Here is an 18,688-nt window from a genome sequence, read left to right on the forward strand (position 1 = left end):
TCAGAGAATTTCCACATGCATTTGCACATGGAGAGAAATATTCTGGAAAAAATACCACACTGCAGAGTAATAAAATTTTTTGTAAAAATAATGATTAGAGAAATTAAATTATACAGCATTTAAACCATTCATTTGTTAATTTTTTCTTTCATATGCAACGGTTTACCGGAAATTCTGGTTTTAAAAACTATTTTTTTATTACAACACAAATAGTAAAAAAATACAAAACTAAAAAATAAATTTAACCGAATAAAAATTTTTAATGCCGTGCTCTAAGATTCCGCGATAAAAGTACCAGATTTCGCCATATTACCACATTTTAAAAACATATTTTATTGATAATTTTACCGAAATCATAATGATAAACCACGTCGGCAGTAATAACCGAACTTTTTTCCGCTCCCATTGCAAATTTTAATTCAGATAATTTTGACCATACCTTTTTTTCTGTGTGGATGATTTATTTTAGTTTCATGATTTAAATTCTGCTATACAAACTCTAATAGGATGATAAATAATAAAAGCAAAGTAATTTTTATATGGATATCAAAAACCTGGATACATAATTGGAATAAACCAACGCTAAAATGCCCACGATGCAATTTCTATAACACAATGAGAACCAAACTTGCGAATCAAATTTGTATTAAGTGTTCAGTGAATTTCCTTTGGAATTTTTGTCTTTATGTACTCTTCTTCTCAAGATTTTTTCTCCTTAAAGTTTACATCCTATAGCCAGTGTTTTTCCAAAACTATTAATTAATGATTAGTGTATTTATCATCAGTAAATTAATAAGTAACTAGTTGGCTGCGTCCCCTGCTCGCTAACGCTCGCCAACCCCCGAAAATTGCTACGCAATCTTATATGGTTTCCTTCGCAAACCAAGCTCACTTCGCTCGCTACTAACTTAGGTACATTGCAAATGCGCAAAATTCTAAGAATTCGAAACAATCATTCAAATCCATATAAAAACTTTTTTTTTTTTAAAAAAATGCAACTTTTTAGTAAATACTAAGTCATTAAAATAAATTTGAATTCAGATAAATGACATGTAATTCGTTAAACCTATTAGAAATGTGCTATAGTATAATTCGTGATATAAATCAAAAATCGTCAAATAAATTCGTAATATATAAATTCGAGAAATAAAGCGCTTTCGGCAAAATAACTAAATTGGAGATCTATCGACAAAGACTACTCACTTCTGCCTAGCTTAATAGTATGAGATTGCCGCAGCTGATGCTCTCTGGTTATTTCAGTTTCCGTTTGTAAAAGCGCTATATGTTGAGCCACCTCAACTAGATTTGGCATGTGACATTTTTAGCGGCAATCATTGGCCGATTTTCTAGCGTTGCCATTCTGGGAGTTGTAATGAGGCTTTTCTATTGTCGCCGTGTAAGAGAAATAGTAGCGTAAATAAAGCAAAGCAAACGTTGCCACCGGCGGAAAAGAAATACAGCCAAAATTTGGGAGAAACGTAAGAGAATTATATACATTTGATTTTATAAAAAATTAAAAATTATTAATTATTTAGTGATAATATATAATGAAAATTGTTTTGGAACTTCAAAATAAGTTAATCACTTATTTTGAAGTAAATCACTTATTACATCACTTTAACTTATTAACATCAAAGTTAATAAGTTAATCGTTGATTTAACTCAAATAATTTAGAACTGAAAAAAAGAAATTCAGTTAAAAAGATTCCGAGAAACAACAATACTGAAAAAGAATGTAATAAGAGTTTAAACACGCAAAGTACACACAAAAATTTAAAATTCTTATTTTCACCTTGAATAGATGAAAAATATCAATTTTTAACACTATCACTTAATAACCATTCCTATCTTATTTATATTGAAACTTCTAAGAGCAGCAAGAACAAAGTATGCGTCATAATTTTATGCCCTTACATCCCTTATGGGTAATTTTATTCTTCTGAACCATAAAGTAATAAAATAAAATGGAAATAAACCACTTTTCCTTCCTATTCGCTCCAAAAATGTCGATAAAAGGTATTCCCATTTTCCCTCAATGAGCGGTTATTTTTCAAATCACTCCACACTTTTGGTAACAAAGCTTCCATTTTTATGAGACCATAAACCACCTGAAAGTGAGTTTCGACAGTAATTTATTTTCGAGATTACTTGGTTAAGAAAAGATATTGCATAGATTCTGGGAACTAAACTTATGTTGTTTTTCTTAATACTGCTCTTTTAATTGTATTTCACCCCGTTGTATCTTAAAGAATGTAAATAAGGTTAGAAAATGTTGAGAGATTTGGCCATTGTATGTTTCCATAAAATAAAGACAGTTTAAATCTGTCAATTTGTGAGTGTTAATGTAAGTGTGCAACTTTAGCTTGTTGTTATTAATTAAAATTTATGTAGGATCGCTTTTGTCTATTAATTAATACATAAGTTACGTTAAAAGTATAATAATCGGGAAATGGCTAACGTTTTTCTTTCTAAATTTGACGTCTTAATAACCATCTTAATGAAATGTTTCTGCTTATCTTTAGATTTTCTTAATTATTCACTTTTCTAAATTATTACCTTTGGGGCAATAACTTATTATTTTTCGTTAATAAGAGTTATTAGTTAAGATTTTATTATTCCTTTTCAAAGTTTGTTTTTCAGGAAAAGAATCAGATTTGAATTGTTTTATAGTATCAAAATTATAGAGTAGTTGTATTGTATTAATTGATTGATTATTTTATTTCCATGTGTTGATTTCATGTTATTCTTTTGAATAACGTAGCAGCTGTTTACTATTTATCAATATTTTTTCCTCGCTTTTTCTATAATTATAGTTTTCAAGTTTTGAAAAGTTTGGAATTGAATTTAATTTCACAAATTTTGAAATAAAATTTGGTAACTTTCCGAGAACTATCGGAAAAAATATTAATGTATTAAGCATGTGTCAAACAGTTCAGATAATACATTTATGATATTCTATTGATTAAAAATCTTTCGCTGTTTGTCAATAATATTTTATTTTTTGTTATAGGAATAGTTAAATAGCCTTTACTATTTAAAAATCTTTTTCTATAATACTAGTTTGTAAACTTTAAAAAAAAGTTTGAAAGTCAAATTTAATTAACAAGGTTTGAAATAAAATGCTGTCATCTTCCAATAATTTACAGAAAACAATGTTTTTCTTTTGCATGTTGTAAACACTTCAATTAATAATTGAATTCGTTGAGTAATTTCATTTTTAAAAATTCCAAAAAGTGATTATTTTTTTATAAAATCCTTTTACTTCTCACTGTTAAACCATTTCCATTGCATGTTTGTTAATTTACAAAGTTTCCACTAAATCCTCATACAGTTCTAAACAAAACATTCTAAGTCATGGTTAAGAGTAATTGTATACATGGAAGCGATGATGCCACGATTCAGCAAACAATTAAGTTCAACACATGAGCGTTATGTCACTTGTAGGTATCGAATTAAATCTGAACCGAAAATTGATTCATCATGATCGTGAGAGGAAGTCGAATGTTCCTTACTGTTCGAATCGATACGCATTTGCTATTTGAAGGCTGAGCCCGAGCTTTAGCCACTGAAGCATGGACACATGTGTCTACCCGCATCGCATTACTGGTGCGGATGTCATAAATATTAATTTCCTCACAAATAGGGTTAAATACTTGAAATTTTTAATTTTGTTGAAATTTTCAGGATATGTTCTTCATGCAAAAGTATTAGACACGTGTTTTTTTATTGTTATTTCTACGAAACAAAATTTCTCAAATACCTTCAGTGAACCTCTGAATCAAATCAAAGGTCAGGGGTCATCAGGAATCGATTGTCATTAAGAAATTTCCGATATAAGACTATTTTCCTCTTTTTTTTAAAAATCTAGCTCCAATAATGAACCACGAAGGTACATATTTCTGTGAATACATACTAATAAGTCTAATAAGTGGTACCTAAGAAACTCAACATATGTGTTGTAGATTTGGCGTGATATTAAAATTTATCCTGAAGTAGCAAGAAACTGAAATATCGCATACATTTCAAGGTTAGCAACTTCACCAAAACTGGACAAGCATAAAATTTGCTGGGAAGGAAGCCTTAAGTCCAGCGGAAACAAAATCAATTCACATATCTGTGGTTACTGATTCAACTTTTCCAAAATATGGTCCTAAAACTTTAAGGCCCATACCTGAGTAATTGAATACGGAAATATCAATGGAAACGCTGTAAATTGTTTTAAAAATATATAATTTGAAACATAAATATTTGAAACATAAATATACTTCCCTCTCCTTTACAAATTATTAAGATAGAGAGGCTAAACGGGTGAAAATATGCTAGGCAAGTGATGTAATATTTTTGAATTAATTTCTTAAGCTAAAAATAATTAAGTCACACCCAAGTTGATATATTTTTTTAATTAAGAAATTATTTAAGTTTTGAATAGAAGAGAAAATTCCGATTCGAGCATATTTATGAGTTTGACATTGCTATCCAAATAAAATCGGTACTGATTCCAATGTAGTTACTTTAGAAACACCTCAGTTCACTAACATTTTAAGAATTATGTAATATTGTACATAAAAAAAAGTTATGTATTTTTGTTGCTCTAAGCTACTTAAAACTTTGTTACTAGTTAAACTCGTATAAACAATTAAGCATGTATTATCATCATACGCAGAATTACAGTTAAATCGTCGCAAAATACTTTAAATCCTCAAAAAGTGGTCATAATATTGAATAATGTTTAATTCAATTTGGCAATAATATGACGATTAGTAAGGTAGTTGTTGAAACTTGCATTGTTATCTAGCATAGAAGGACACTTTAGATCAATTATAATTGAGCTTATAATTTGATTACAATTGAGTTATCTGCAACTGCATTGCAGTTTTAATGTATAAGTTTATCAGAAAGAGGCAGGAACTTTTCTACGATAACTGTTGATAAAGGATTATTTTTAGAGTCAATTTTTGAATCCATTTTTAGCGGTTAAGAAGTGAAGTAAATTTTCATCTACGACAAACACAGAAACCCTGTTTATCAGATTATCAAGTCAGATCAAAATCAAAACTGCAGATACGATAAAGTCTCTTTGGCATATGTATGACTTAGGATTCTGCTTCTAGTAATCAGAGAAATATTGAAACTTATGACTCTGAAGACGACAGAGCTGCAGATAAAAAATTTGAATAAACTTACAAAGGTGAGGATTTTGAATGAGAATATATTACTTTTAGCTACAATGTCACAATAAATTTTGATTTCGGTGATCAAGAAACGATTGAGACTTTTAAGAACAACAGTCATAAGTTACGTGCTCTTGCTAGTCTTAAAGTTATCTTGTTTGGCAGTAAGTGCCTTTTATAAATATTATAGGCAGAATGTTTCCTTGTAGCTTTTCTAGAAATATCTAAAATTTTCATTTTGATCGTGAAAGGAAATCCTTCGGATAAATCCTGCAGTTGTATAAAGTAACCAAAATTTCGATTGCAATATTTAATCATCACACACGAAAGGAAGTTAATAATAACGAAGTAATTAATAGTATAAAGTAAAATTTAAAAAACTACGTTTTTCAACTGGACTAGAGTTTAAAAAAATAACTTTATATAAATCCCTGACCTCAAATGAAAAAGGTGTCACACTTCGCTTTCGTAATATTCAAAAACTACCATTTTTTCCCCTTTTTTTCTGTCTTTCGAATGCGATGCACCCTACAATTGTAATTTAGAGTGACATAGAATTATATTTTACCAAGGTTTAACTTACTTAGGATAGTTTTTGAAATAATTTTATTTATTTATTTTTTATTTAATTCTCATCTAGTTTTTTACTTAATTCACAATTTTTTTAAAAATCATTACATTTAATTCGCTTCTTATAGCTATGTCGAAGCCAGGGACAACTATATCATTGACTCTCATCATTCAGTTGATTACTGTAGTGTTGTGTTCATTGATGACAACTAGTCATTAACGCTATTATTCTTTTCTTTCTATGCAGAAAGTTCGTAAAAATTTAATTGACCATAAATGCTAGGAGATATTTTGCATGCTGTAGTCAGAAATTAATTAGAACTTGTGTTTTCATGAGATACAGAGTGATAGTTAACATTTGAGCTGCTGAACTATCCTAACAATGATCAAAAGTTTGATTAAACTGAAATTTTCTTTGGAAATAAAATGAAGATATATTCTATTTTTAGTAGTTAAAACATTTACATTGAACATTACATATTGAATATTTTATTGTTATTATGCAAAGAGGTGCAGTTAAAATTTGAGCCCTTTACATTGTATGAAAGTGGTCGGAATACTGAATGACCATAAATTCTTTTTGGTCGTAATATGGCAAATGAACTTTGCGTTTAGCGATTATAAGGCGAGAAGTGAGGAACTTAGTAATGCCATTAAGTACAAGGACACAGCTGAATTTTAAGCAATTTTAAGGTGTTCATAATTTTAATTGGCGTAAATCAATCTGGCTATAAAATGATAATAAGGTCAAGGTTGTAAGGGAAGATGCTGTATCTTTCTACAGTATACGATTTTGGATGAATAAATACAAAGTAAATTTACGACACTATAACATTTATTTAATATCTACAGTTATATACCGGTTAATATATAGATATAAGCATGATTGATTCCAGTTATTAAATACATTATTAATGAGAAGGAATATTTATATACATTATTTCGTTAATATCCAGATATATATATATATATATATATATATATATATATATATAGCACAATGAAAACAAAGAGAAAAACGAAGAAAATTAAAAAGTTTTATTAACTGCGCATAAGCTGCAAGTATATAGAACTCATAAAATAAGCTAAAATATTGAGAAAATATGGAAAATAATAAAAAATAATGACAAGAGAAGAAAATTATTAAAAATAATTTCTCAAAAGTATTTAAAAAAATAAAATTTTTAATATCTTAAAAAAAAAGAAAAAAAAAAGAAGAAAAAAAAAGAAAAAACTAAAAATCCGGAAAACAAAACAAAGAAAAGATATAATCTCTTCATCCGCCCACACGATTATATCCGCAAAAAGGAGTGCTTTCTAATAGTGTATTAATATAGCCAAAGCGAAATACATCAATACAATAGTGTTAGGAGCACTCAAAAAAATTTAAATGAAATTAGAACACATTATCTACTATTAACTTACTTTCGTTTTCTTTTCGTTTCCGTTTTTAGTTCGGTTTTGTTTTTATTGTGCTATATATATACATATATATATATATGTATATATATATACACTGCCGGTCAAAAGTTTGCGAAAATTTTGAAATCTACAAAAAAAAGTTCTAAATTCAAATGTTCATAGAACTGCGAAAAATCATTCAAATGGCATGAAAATTTGATATGTTCTAAGGTGAACTCTCTACAGTTAGTTACATATGATCAAATTGCAATACTTTGTTTTTTGCGAACTGAATCCAGATTTTCATCATGAGTTGTTTCTATGGTGAAAAAAGTTGTTAAGTTTGAACACTTGCCAAACTTGCAAAAAATTTTTTTTGTACTTTCTGTTAATAGAAAATAATTATTTGAACAGTTCTATGTAAGTCCTCAAAATTTCAAATCGATTTGATTTTTTTTGACGAAGTTATAGAATTTTGAAAAACATGTGTAATTTTCTCGATTTTTAAGCATTCCACATTTGCGGTCCTTTGGTCTATACATCTTCGACCAAAGAACTTTTTAATTTTAATGTTTTCTATATTTTCAAATAATTAATATTGATTATAAAACAAATATTCTTATTTATTATTGTAATTATTGTTACTACAAAGAACTTATTATGAATATAATTAAAACAATATCTCATAGATGTCACATTTCATCTAAAATTTGTTTGTTCTTGCAAACGATGCTCTGATATTTGAATCGAAGTCAGTTATGGGACATTTTACAACAGGAATGGAACTCTATATCACTTGAAGTGATTAATGGTTTATTAGAACGAATGCTATGCATATGTAAGGCTATAATAAAAGCAAAAGGTGGATGGTTCGAGGAATCTAAGATTTAAAAGTTAATTTATTTAATTACAAAATACGAATAAGAATATGTTAAATATTTGACCTGTTGTAAATAAAATAGTTTAATAAAAATGCAAATTTTTTATACTATTGTTATTATTTTTTTAGAATTATTTATGTAATTATTGTTATAACTTCTTAATTTAATTTAATATAAAGTAAAAATATCACAACAAAACTAATACAGGTAAGCAATAAATATAAACAATAAATATAAACAATAATAATTACAATAATGAATAAGAGTATTTGTTTTATGATAAATATTAATTATTTGAAAATATAGAAACATAAAAATTAAAAAGTTCTTTGATAGAAGATGTATAGACCAGAAGACTGCACATGTGGAATGCTCAAAAATCGAGAGAAGTACACATGTTTTTCAAAATTCTATAACTTCGTCAAAAAAAATCGAATCGATTTGAAATTTTGAGGGCTTACATAGAACTGTTCAAATAACTATTTTCTATTAACAGAAAGTACAAAAAATATTTTTTGCAAGTTTGGCAAGTGTTCAAACGTAACAACTTTTTTCACCATAAAAACAATCCGTGATGAAAAGCTGGATTCAGTTCGCAAAAAACAAAGTATTGCAATTTGATCATATGTAACTAACAGTAGAGGGTTCACTTCAGAACATATCAAATTTTCATGCCATTTGAATGATTTTTTGCAGTTCTATGAACATTTGAATTTAGGCCTTTTCTTTGCAGATTTAAAAATTTTCGCAAACTTTTGACCGGTAGTGTATATATATATATCTTATACTATAATACGAGGAATGGTTGCCAAGTCGAAAATCGCCTCAGAATTAATAAACTCCGGTAAACTTGGGGGTCTGGGGTTTTTGGCCACGAGGAATCGATTGGCGCCGGTTTTGAAGCGCTACGGTCGAGCAGTTCGGAGTTACAGATAGGATATTTTCAAACTTTATTAGTTCGCCATAATGGCTATAGATACTTTTCTCCACTCTTATAAATGTATGCTAATGCGAACCTTACAATTGAAATATTAATTTTCGACAACTTAAACCAATAATATACGAAGGAATTAATAATTTAATTGTAAGGTTCGCATTAGTTTACATTTATCAAAGTGGAGAAAATTTTAACTTTTGTGTTAAAATCACCGTCAACAAAGTCCGACATTTCAACATTCATCAGATTTCAAGCTACATTTTCAACATGCAGAACTCACCTCTACATGAAATTCTTCAAGGAGCCGGAATTTTGGAACAACAAGCGATCAACTCAATTCTACTCGCAAATGGACAACTAAAAGATACCGTCATTGTCAGAATGCTCTCCATTACGCCGAACAAGCTTACCCGACCGTCAAAGTTGCCGTACTTCACCCCAAATTTGTCGCACGCTTCTACGTTACAACAGCGGATGGCGCTTATGAAGGAATGGCTCTTCTCAACGATATCAGCGACCAGAACAAGGCGTCCAACTATCTGTACGGCGTTCAACAAGGATTCGACGCGCTACTCATTCCCATTCACAAGAGAGCTCAAATGGATAGAGGCGAGCACTGGATGCTAGGAATTTACGAAGCAAGCTATGGAGAACGTCAACTATTAGTCTGCGATCCAGTCGACAACCCGCTGCCCATCGATGCTGTTTTGAGAAAAATATTGTGACACGTTTTGAATACCGTTGTTACGAATGAAAAGCTGAAAGGATGCATCGTGAAACCTCGCAACGCTTACAACCACCAAGATGACGCGTCTTCCTGCGGAGTTTACATCGTCTTTTATGCTCGACAATACCTCTCTCATCGACGCCTTTTCCTGGACAAGAATTTTCAAGAAGCGGATGAACGGAAGCAAATTTACGAATTCGTTGTGAACAGTGATCAATTGAACATGTCGGGACCATCTGAAGCCGCATCTTTCACATCTTCGACCAATATGCACGCTTTGAATATCCAAGACCCGATGATAACGCCGTTGCGCCCGGCAAGAGCAGTCAAGCAGCGCAGCGAAACTTGGACGTCTCTGAAGGAATGTGCAACGGAACACGATTGATTGTCACCGAACTTTGCAACAACATCATCAAGGCTAGGATCATCACCGGTGAACACGCAGGCCGACAAGTACACCTTCCAAGGATCAATCTCGACTCCAGCAAATCACAGCTTGGCGCAACTATGCAATTCCCAGTTACTCCAGCATTCGCCATTACGATACACAAGTCACAAGGCCAAACATTCGAATTCGTCGGAGTGCTTCTCCTCACGACGGTCTTCGGGCACGGAATGCTCTACGTCGCGTTTTCAAGAGTCAAGCGTCAAAGTGCGTTGAAGGTCCTGCTGCCTCCTGAGAATCCAACCCACACCCGAAACGTCGCATGGAAGGAAGTCCTGAACAAGAGAAACTCACCAGCCGCACCTGCCTCTCCGACAAGAAACTACCTGGACAACATGGAAGACTTCGCAATCAATGATTAATGTTTATTATGTTTATGCTGTTATAGGTTTATAATATGTTTCTTATGTATGTATATATGTTTGGTTTTTCTAAATAAATTTGTCAAAAATATTGAACTTCAACACACTTCAATCTTTACACTGCTCACTTTGTACCATTTCTTTAATTGTATAATTTTTTGTTATCAATTACATTTTATTTCCTACGACTTTTCAAACTTTACCTTTGTATAGAATAGTTCCCTTTCCAAACTCTAACTTTGTTTAGATAGTTTACAATGGTGCAATTTAACCGGTTATCTTTTCAACAATGGTTTCACAAATTTTCTTATGGCATGTATTGTTTTGATAAATCACAATTGAAAATTTAAATCTTCGAGTTAGCTTCGATACCTGTTTTCTCCGAGCGGTGCTCGGTCACCCGCTGGTATATATATATATATATATATATATATATATATATATATATATATAACTTCAGGATTGTAATTAAAGTTTCGTTGTCCTGGTAACGAGTTGTTTACATTTATATAAAATGAAACTTTGATGCGTATGGTTTTACAGGCCTTGCGCACCATGGAACCCCCCCCCCCCTAACGAGGAAGGACTTCATGCGTAACGTGTTGGAATGCTTACTGTGCTCCCAGATGTAGTCACTTGGACTGAAATAACAAGATTTACTCCTTTGCTTCCATTGCCTTGCTCTGTTGCAGTTTTATAACATGCACACGATGAAACAGGTTTAAAATTCTTTTCAACCAGAACAGGTGTTTCGGAAGTCTTTTCAGATTCTGTAGAAAATTCCAAAAAAAAAGGTGTTTTATTCTAAAGATATGTTAACTTCTTTTTGTTTCAATTCAATTGTGAAAATTTCGTAGGTTCTCTTTAAAACTTTATATGTGCCATAATATATCGCCATTTTTTTTCCTTGTCCATATGTGATGGACTAACCAAGGACTGCTTGATTGTCGGCATATGCCACGCTTAAGCATGTAGACAAATTCAGCTTTGGCAATTTCTAATTTCTCTGGAGCCAATCTACGCACTTTAGATGTTATAAGTGGACCTTTTGTAACAATAGCATAAATGATATTATGGATGACATTAACTTTAGCCTTTTCTATCTGTTCTTCTGTTGCAGTAGAGAATGAATAACTGGATCTAGTTGATTACTATCTAGGGGTGTTAAAAGTAACCCTTTAATTATTTTATTTGATACTGTTAATGATGTTAAAGGATCGATCGAACGTTTTTGTTTAATAGAGACCAAAATTCCATGTGCCTTAAAAAAATCTGCTTCAATTACAAACTTTGAAACGTCTGCTAAGATTAAGTTCCGTTTGAAACGTCTTTTTAAGCCTAAATCTAAATTGATAATTTGTTTGCCGTACTTTTTGATTGAACTTGAATTTGCAGCATAAAGTTTGAAACCAGAGAGGAATAATGGTTTTGGCGGTGGAGTTACAAACACGTCAGCCCCGGTGCCAACACTATAGTGCCTTTTGCTTGACTTGTCCAAAAGAAAGACTCGACAGTTTATTTGGCCGTAGTCATAGGCTTCTTCAATCGACCTGGCAATCAGTTTCCCGGAGTGTTTACTGATTTTTGAAATTCATAATGCTTTATATATACAGATTGACGCTTATCGCCAAGATTAGGTTCGGTCAATACTTTTTTTAACCTGGCTTTTTCAGTATCTGTTAGTCTATTCAACAATGCATTTTTAAAGCGTCGTATGTTCCATTCAGTCATTGGTTAGACAAAAGATCCACTACAAAATCTAAAACATTTTAGTTTAACGAGGTAACGACAATATTATACTTTGTTGTATCACGAGTGACATTTCAGTTTAGCTTTAGGTCGCCAAAAAATCAGTGGTTTTACCGCCACTTTGTTTACTTCTAAATTCACGTTATCTTAAGTTGGTGAATTTAAATTAGTGTTTGTGATTTCCTCTATTTTTAGTATAAAGTTAAATCAGAAAATAGTGATATTTGAGAGGATAAACACTTTTTATCCAAATAAAATCTTCCCAATGTTGAAGTAATCATGTCCTACGGTCACCAGTTGTAAGGGACGATGCTTAGTCTTTCCACAGCATGATATTTCGGATGAATAAATGCAAAGTAAATTCACGACGCTATAACATTTAATGTCTACAGTTATTTACCATTTAATATATAGTATAAGCATGATTGATTCCAGTTATTACATACATTATTTCTTTAATATATATATAGTATATCTAATATATATATAATAATAATATAGTAATATATATATATATATATATATATATATATATATATATATATATATATATATATATATATATATATATATATATATATATATATATATATATATATATTGATATATATATATATATATATATATATATATATATATATATATATATATATATATATATAATACATAAATAAATACAAGAAAACACGAAGAAAGTTAAGAAAAACAATAAGTTTCATTTATTGCGCTTAAGCTGCAAGTTAACAGAACTCATTAGATAAGTTCAAAATGAAGAATAAAACAAAGAAAAATTATAGACATGTGAAAAAAGGGGGGAGGGGAATAATAAGTAAAAAATAACAAACAACAGTTTATATATATATATATATATATATATATATATATATATATATATATATATATATATATATATATATATATATATATATATATATATATATATATATATATATATATATATATATATATAAATAAAAAATTAAATGAAATTTTATTTAAAAAACCGGAAAAAAAAGATATAATCTTTTCTTCAGCCCACACGATTATATCCGCAAAACAGAGTGCTTTCTGATATTGTATCAATAAAGCCAAAGCAAAAAATATATTAATACAATAGTGTGAGGAGCACTCAAATTTTTTTTTAATAAGAATATCAATAAATAAAATAGATCACAAAAAGTAAAAATAAGTAAAAATAACATGTAAGAACAGAAAATAAAATGAAATAAAAATAAAAAACATTAAAAAGGGGCTATAAAGCGAGTAGCAAAATCAGATCAACTTACATGGATGAAAGATTTTTCAAGAATGATTTAAAAATTTTTTCGCAGAAAGATTGCCAGATTACAAAATATGAAAACAAAAGCTCAAATTGAGTGTAACAAGAGGGTTTTAAAGTGTCGTTCTTACTGCACTGCTGAAGTGATTTGTTATTCTGAGATTTGATTTGTTAGTTACCAAGTTTGGGCCCGAAATGGATATGCGCAAGGTAATATTACACTTTATGTTTCTCTTTTCTATTTTATATTTTTTCTTAAATAAACATCTATCTTCTAAAACTATTTATGATCAATTTTTAAAATTATCCAGTATAATATTACCTTGCGCACATCCATTTCGGGCCCATCCTTGGTAACTAACAAATCAAAGCTCAGAATAACAAATCACTTCAGCAGTGCAGTAAGAACGACACTTTAAAACCCTCTTGTTACACTCAATTTGCGCTTTTGTTTTCATCTTTTGTTTTCATATTTTGTAATCTGGCAATCTTTCTGCGAAAACATTTTTATATCATTCTTAAAAAATTTTTCATCCATGTAAGTTGATCTGATTTTGCTACTCGCTTTATAGCCCCTTTTTAATGTTTTTTCTTTTTATTTCATTTTATTTTCTGTTTTTACATGTTATTTTTGCTTTTTGTGATCTATTTTATTTATTGTTATTTTCATTAAAAAAAATTTTGAGTGTTCCTCACACTATTGTATTAATATATTTTGCTTTGGCTTTATTGATACAATATCAGAAAGCACTCTGTTTTGCGGATATAATCGTGTGGGCTGAAGAAAAGATTATATCTTTTTTTCCAGCTTTTTAAATAAAATTTCATTCATTTTTTTATTTTCTATATATATATATATAAACTGTAGTTTGTTATTTTTTACTTATTATTCCCCCCCCCTTTTTTTCATATGTCTATAATTTTTCTTTGTTTTATTCTTCATTTTGAACTTATATATATATATATATATATATAGAACGTCAGGACTGTAATAAAAATTACTTTGTTCCACCAATGCAAAGTTAACATTTATATAAAATTGAACTTTGATGCGTATGATTTTACTGGCCTTGCACTCTACAAGGTCAAGATTCCATTGAACTTGAAATCTCTAGATATATCATAGATATTCCGAAAAATTTAAAAATATTTATTGAAAGCAATTTCCACTTTGCTATAAAAGGATGATAAATGCTACTTGAAGGGGCCAGGATATGATTGAAACATTTTGAGGACAAAATGATAATTTATTCAGCATGTAGTGATGTAATAGAAAACGAAAAGTGATCACTTAAGCACAAGGGTGCAATTGAATTTTAAGATGGTCAAAATTTTAATTTACTATATATTTTATTTTACTACGAAATAGGGCTTTTGTAAAAAACATTTTGTAGACGTTTCCATGACAGTGCGCATTTAAATCTATAAAACAGTTTTTAAAAATGAAATTTTGAATTTTTGATACTGTACACTAATCAAACAACACCGGAAGGAAATGATTGTTTACAAATCATCCTTTGGAACTTTGTTAGCTGTAGAAGGATTGGACTTGCAGCCCCGATATGGATCGTGATTATCCATATCGGGGCTCCCGTTCTTGAGTTATTAACGAGAATACACCCAGACAAATTTTCGCTTTTATGCATAGAGAGATATGTATACCTATAATCAAAAGATTGGTTAGCATAATCTTGATTTAATTTAAGACATCATTCATAAATTTTTTATAAAGATGTGTTTTGTTCAGTTTGGAAACAATTTGTTTTTTTATTTAAGAAATTTGCGCTGATTTTTTTATTTCTTACTTGCATCAGTTGGAACCCCATTCTCTGAAGCGTAACTATTACTATCAGTTTACTTATATAGATTCTTGTAATATAAGAAAAGTCATTAATAAAGTTTGTATTTAATTACATGTGTTACTGGAAGTTTCAATAGGGAAGGTAATGTTTTTTATATATGAATTTTATAGTTTGTTTATATTTCTTTTAGTATCACATTTATTTAGAATTAATGAATTTTTCTTATATAAAGTAAGTTTAGAAAAAAATTGAAATCAGTTATTCCAAATGTCTTTCTTTTTTTTGTAATTTTAAAAAAAATTCCAAAAATAAAATTATAAAAATGAAGAATAATAAACCATCAGATTTAAAAGAAAAAAATATTGAAACGAAAACCCGCCAAAAAAATCTTTAAAATATATCTTATTACAAAGAATTTCCATGAAATAGAAGAATTTGTGTTTGTCGCAACATTTCAAACCACTTTATAGGGGGAAAGTGAAATCTTGTTATCTTCCATCAAATCCGTAAAGTTGCCAAAAAAAAATGCCAAGTTCCCTCAAAATCCATTAAAGAGGAATTTTAAAAGTGAAGCGTTTTTTTTTTTTAAATTGTTGTTCTATAAACCTCATATTTATTTTATCCTATTCTTATTATAAAGGAGTTTAAATTATTTCTATTCATGATGTGATTTGTCATCAAGTATGTCTTAAATTGCTATTTTTCAAATTTTAAAATTTTTCATAAATTTATATTTAATTAAATTTAAACAGCATTTGATTTATATTTTTTACAACTTTAAAACAATCATTTGTTACAGTAAGCTCCCGCACTGCATTTTAACTTTTTAAATTATAATGTAGATTGCTATTATCGTCCACCGTACGTGGATCAATAGATTTTGAAAAAAAATGAAAACTGCTGTCGTAGATAACACAATTTGATTTTGACTTTTTCTTACTTTAGTTGACACATTGCATAATCGTGTCAAGAATTGTTCGAGAAGCATACCGGGAGTTTGCGCTTGATGGGAGCTGGTGGAATACACATAAAATCCGCTCTTGGCGAACAACTTTTATTTACTCATTTATTTTTTCTCATTAGTTTTTTTCATTTATTCCGTTCATTGCTATTTTTACTAAACTACATTATTTAGTTCAGAGAAAATTATTAGAAAATTAGTCATGATGATGTATTTAAAAATAAAAATCGTTGTACAGTGACCCAAATATATTAGCAATATAATAAAGATCCACCATCAAATTAGTCGGTTGATTGTTTTCTTTTTTTATCAGATCATTTCAGAAATTCTTCTGTATCTCAATTATTATCACTGTTGCTTTGCAGAGTGTCTACATTAGATAACTCCATAACAAATTAGCAATTTTTTAACGGATTTAATGGAGGGGGTAAGAATTCTTTTCAACATGTCTTGCATTTGCTCATGGCCAACTTATGATAATCACAGTTTAATTGTCAAGTAAAATTTTCTGGTACTTGTACATTTTGAAAAGACCATAAAAAACTTATTACCACAGTAGCTATATTAGTGTATTTAGTATTGATTAAAGCAGCACCTATAATCACAATATGGGTAGTACTAAACACAAGAATGAAATGAAAACCATCAGCATCATTAAAAAACGTCTTACGAATATATACGAATAATATCTCTCGAAACGAAAACATATCTTTTCAACAATAGTTTTAAATTTTTAGTGCATAACTCATTTTCCTTATTCCATTTATCATTGATTTTAAGTTATTTTTTTTAATAGAAACTACCTTAAGTAGCATAATTATAGTTAAATTAAACATGTGGTTTCTGATATATTTAGGAATACTAATTTGGTGATATAGTCCTTAGATGCTATTCACTTTGATACTCTAGCTTTCTTGACATAATGAATCAAAATTATTAATTAGTGGAGATTGCGCAAAAAACTTCGTTTAGTTTTTGTTCAAATAGAGGATTAACTAGCAAACATCACTTGTATTATCTTTTAAATTCATGAAACGAAAAACTAAAATCATCACCAGTTCAATTTGTGACAATTACTTTGGTTTGATCAATAAAAAAATTGCATTTTTCAAAATGTCTGTTTAGTGGGATAAAATTGTCCCTTGCAGCAGCTGAATCAGAACCAGTTCTGAAGTCATAATACATGCAGACACGCAAATTCTTCATTTCATTGTTATGGTTTTTTCCCCTCATTTAGCGTTATTTAAATGTATTATTTATTGTAACAGTATTTTTCTCTGACGTTGTCAAGTTTGTAATTCAATGTATTTTTTTTATGCTTTTAGGCAGGAGAACTTTTACTTAACTAATAGTACATTCATTATTATTTAAATAAATACTAGATTTAATATGCAAATATCTAAATTTTATTTGTAGGGAATCTTTTATATCAATCTTTCTACATATTGATTGAAGTGCCCGTGAATCTTTTTAACTGGTTATTAAAATCCGTTGATCTAATGAGATTAGACAGGACAGCGGCAGAATTAAGAGCAAATGTGAGACATAAAAATTAATGAAAGTAATCAATTTTTGCTTTAAAGTGATTTTCGCTTTGCCAATTGAAGAAAACCAACAAATAAAAAAATTATCGTTTTCACCAAAACGAAACCGCGCTCTCAACAAACTAGATTTGTTGCCTCAAATGTTACTAAGTTTAATTTTAAATTCAGTTAATCAAATCGGTGAATAGTATAATTGTTTAGTATGCTCAATATTTTTGAAATAAAAATGTTGTTTTCAGGGAAATATTATTTTGCATAAAAATTTATTATTGCATTGCCCATGTTACTATGAGCCTTTTGAAATTTTTAAGGGTTCGTTTTGAAGTGGGTAAGCACATAAGAAAACAATTTTTTAAATTTCGGAATGGTTTGGAGGGAAAAAGTTACCTATTGTAATAAAAATAAATAAAATAAAACACAAGAATTTTTAAAAAGGTAAATATCTTTCATTCGCGCATCGTACTTAAAATTAATAAAATTTGAAAAATTTCTCCATTTTAAAATTTTTTCAAGTTGGCTAATAATTTGTTATAAACACGCTTTAATTTTTTACTATTGTTTAGTATTCGAGTTATCATAAATTAAGGAAAATTACCATAATTCTAAGATTTACTCACGGAATTTATTGAAACTGTCACACATTATAGAGTACAAAATAATGTATAAAATGACATAAAAACCAGACAATTATGGTGTTACAGAAATTAGCATATGTATGAAATGAATACATCAGATGTGCCAGTTCAGAACCGAAAAAGTACCTTAAGTATGGATTATAAACATCTCTAACAGAAATACAGTACGGGCAGCGAAGTGTGATGCTTTCAATTATGCTGTCTAACTGTTTCGTTGGAAGTGC

The sequence above is a fragment of the Parasteatoda tepidariorum genome, chromosome 7 (assembly GCF_982258835.1).
Source record: "Parasteatoda tepidariorum strain Cologne lab strain chromosome 7, Ptep-v5.0, whole genome shotgun sequence".
Taxonomy (NCBI): domain Eukaryota; kingdom Metazoa; phylum Arthropoda; class Arachnida; order Araneae; family Theridiidae; genus Parasteatoda; species Parasteatoda tepidariorum.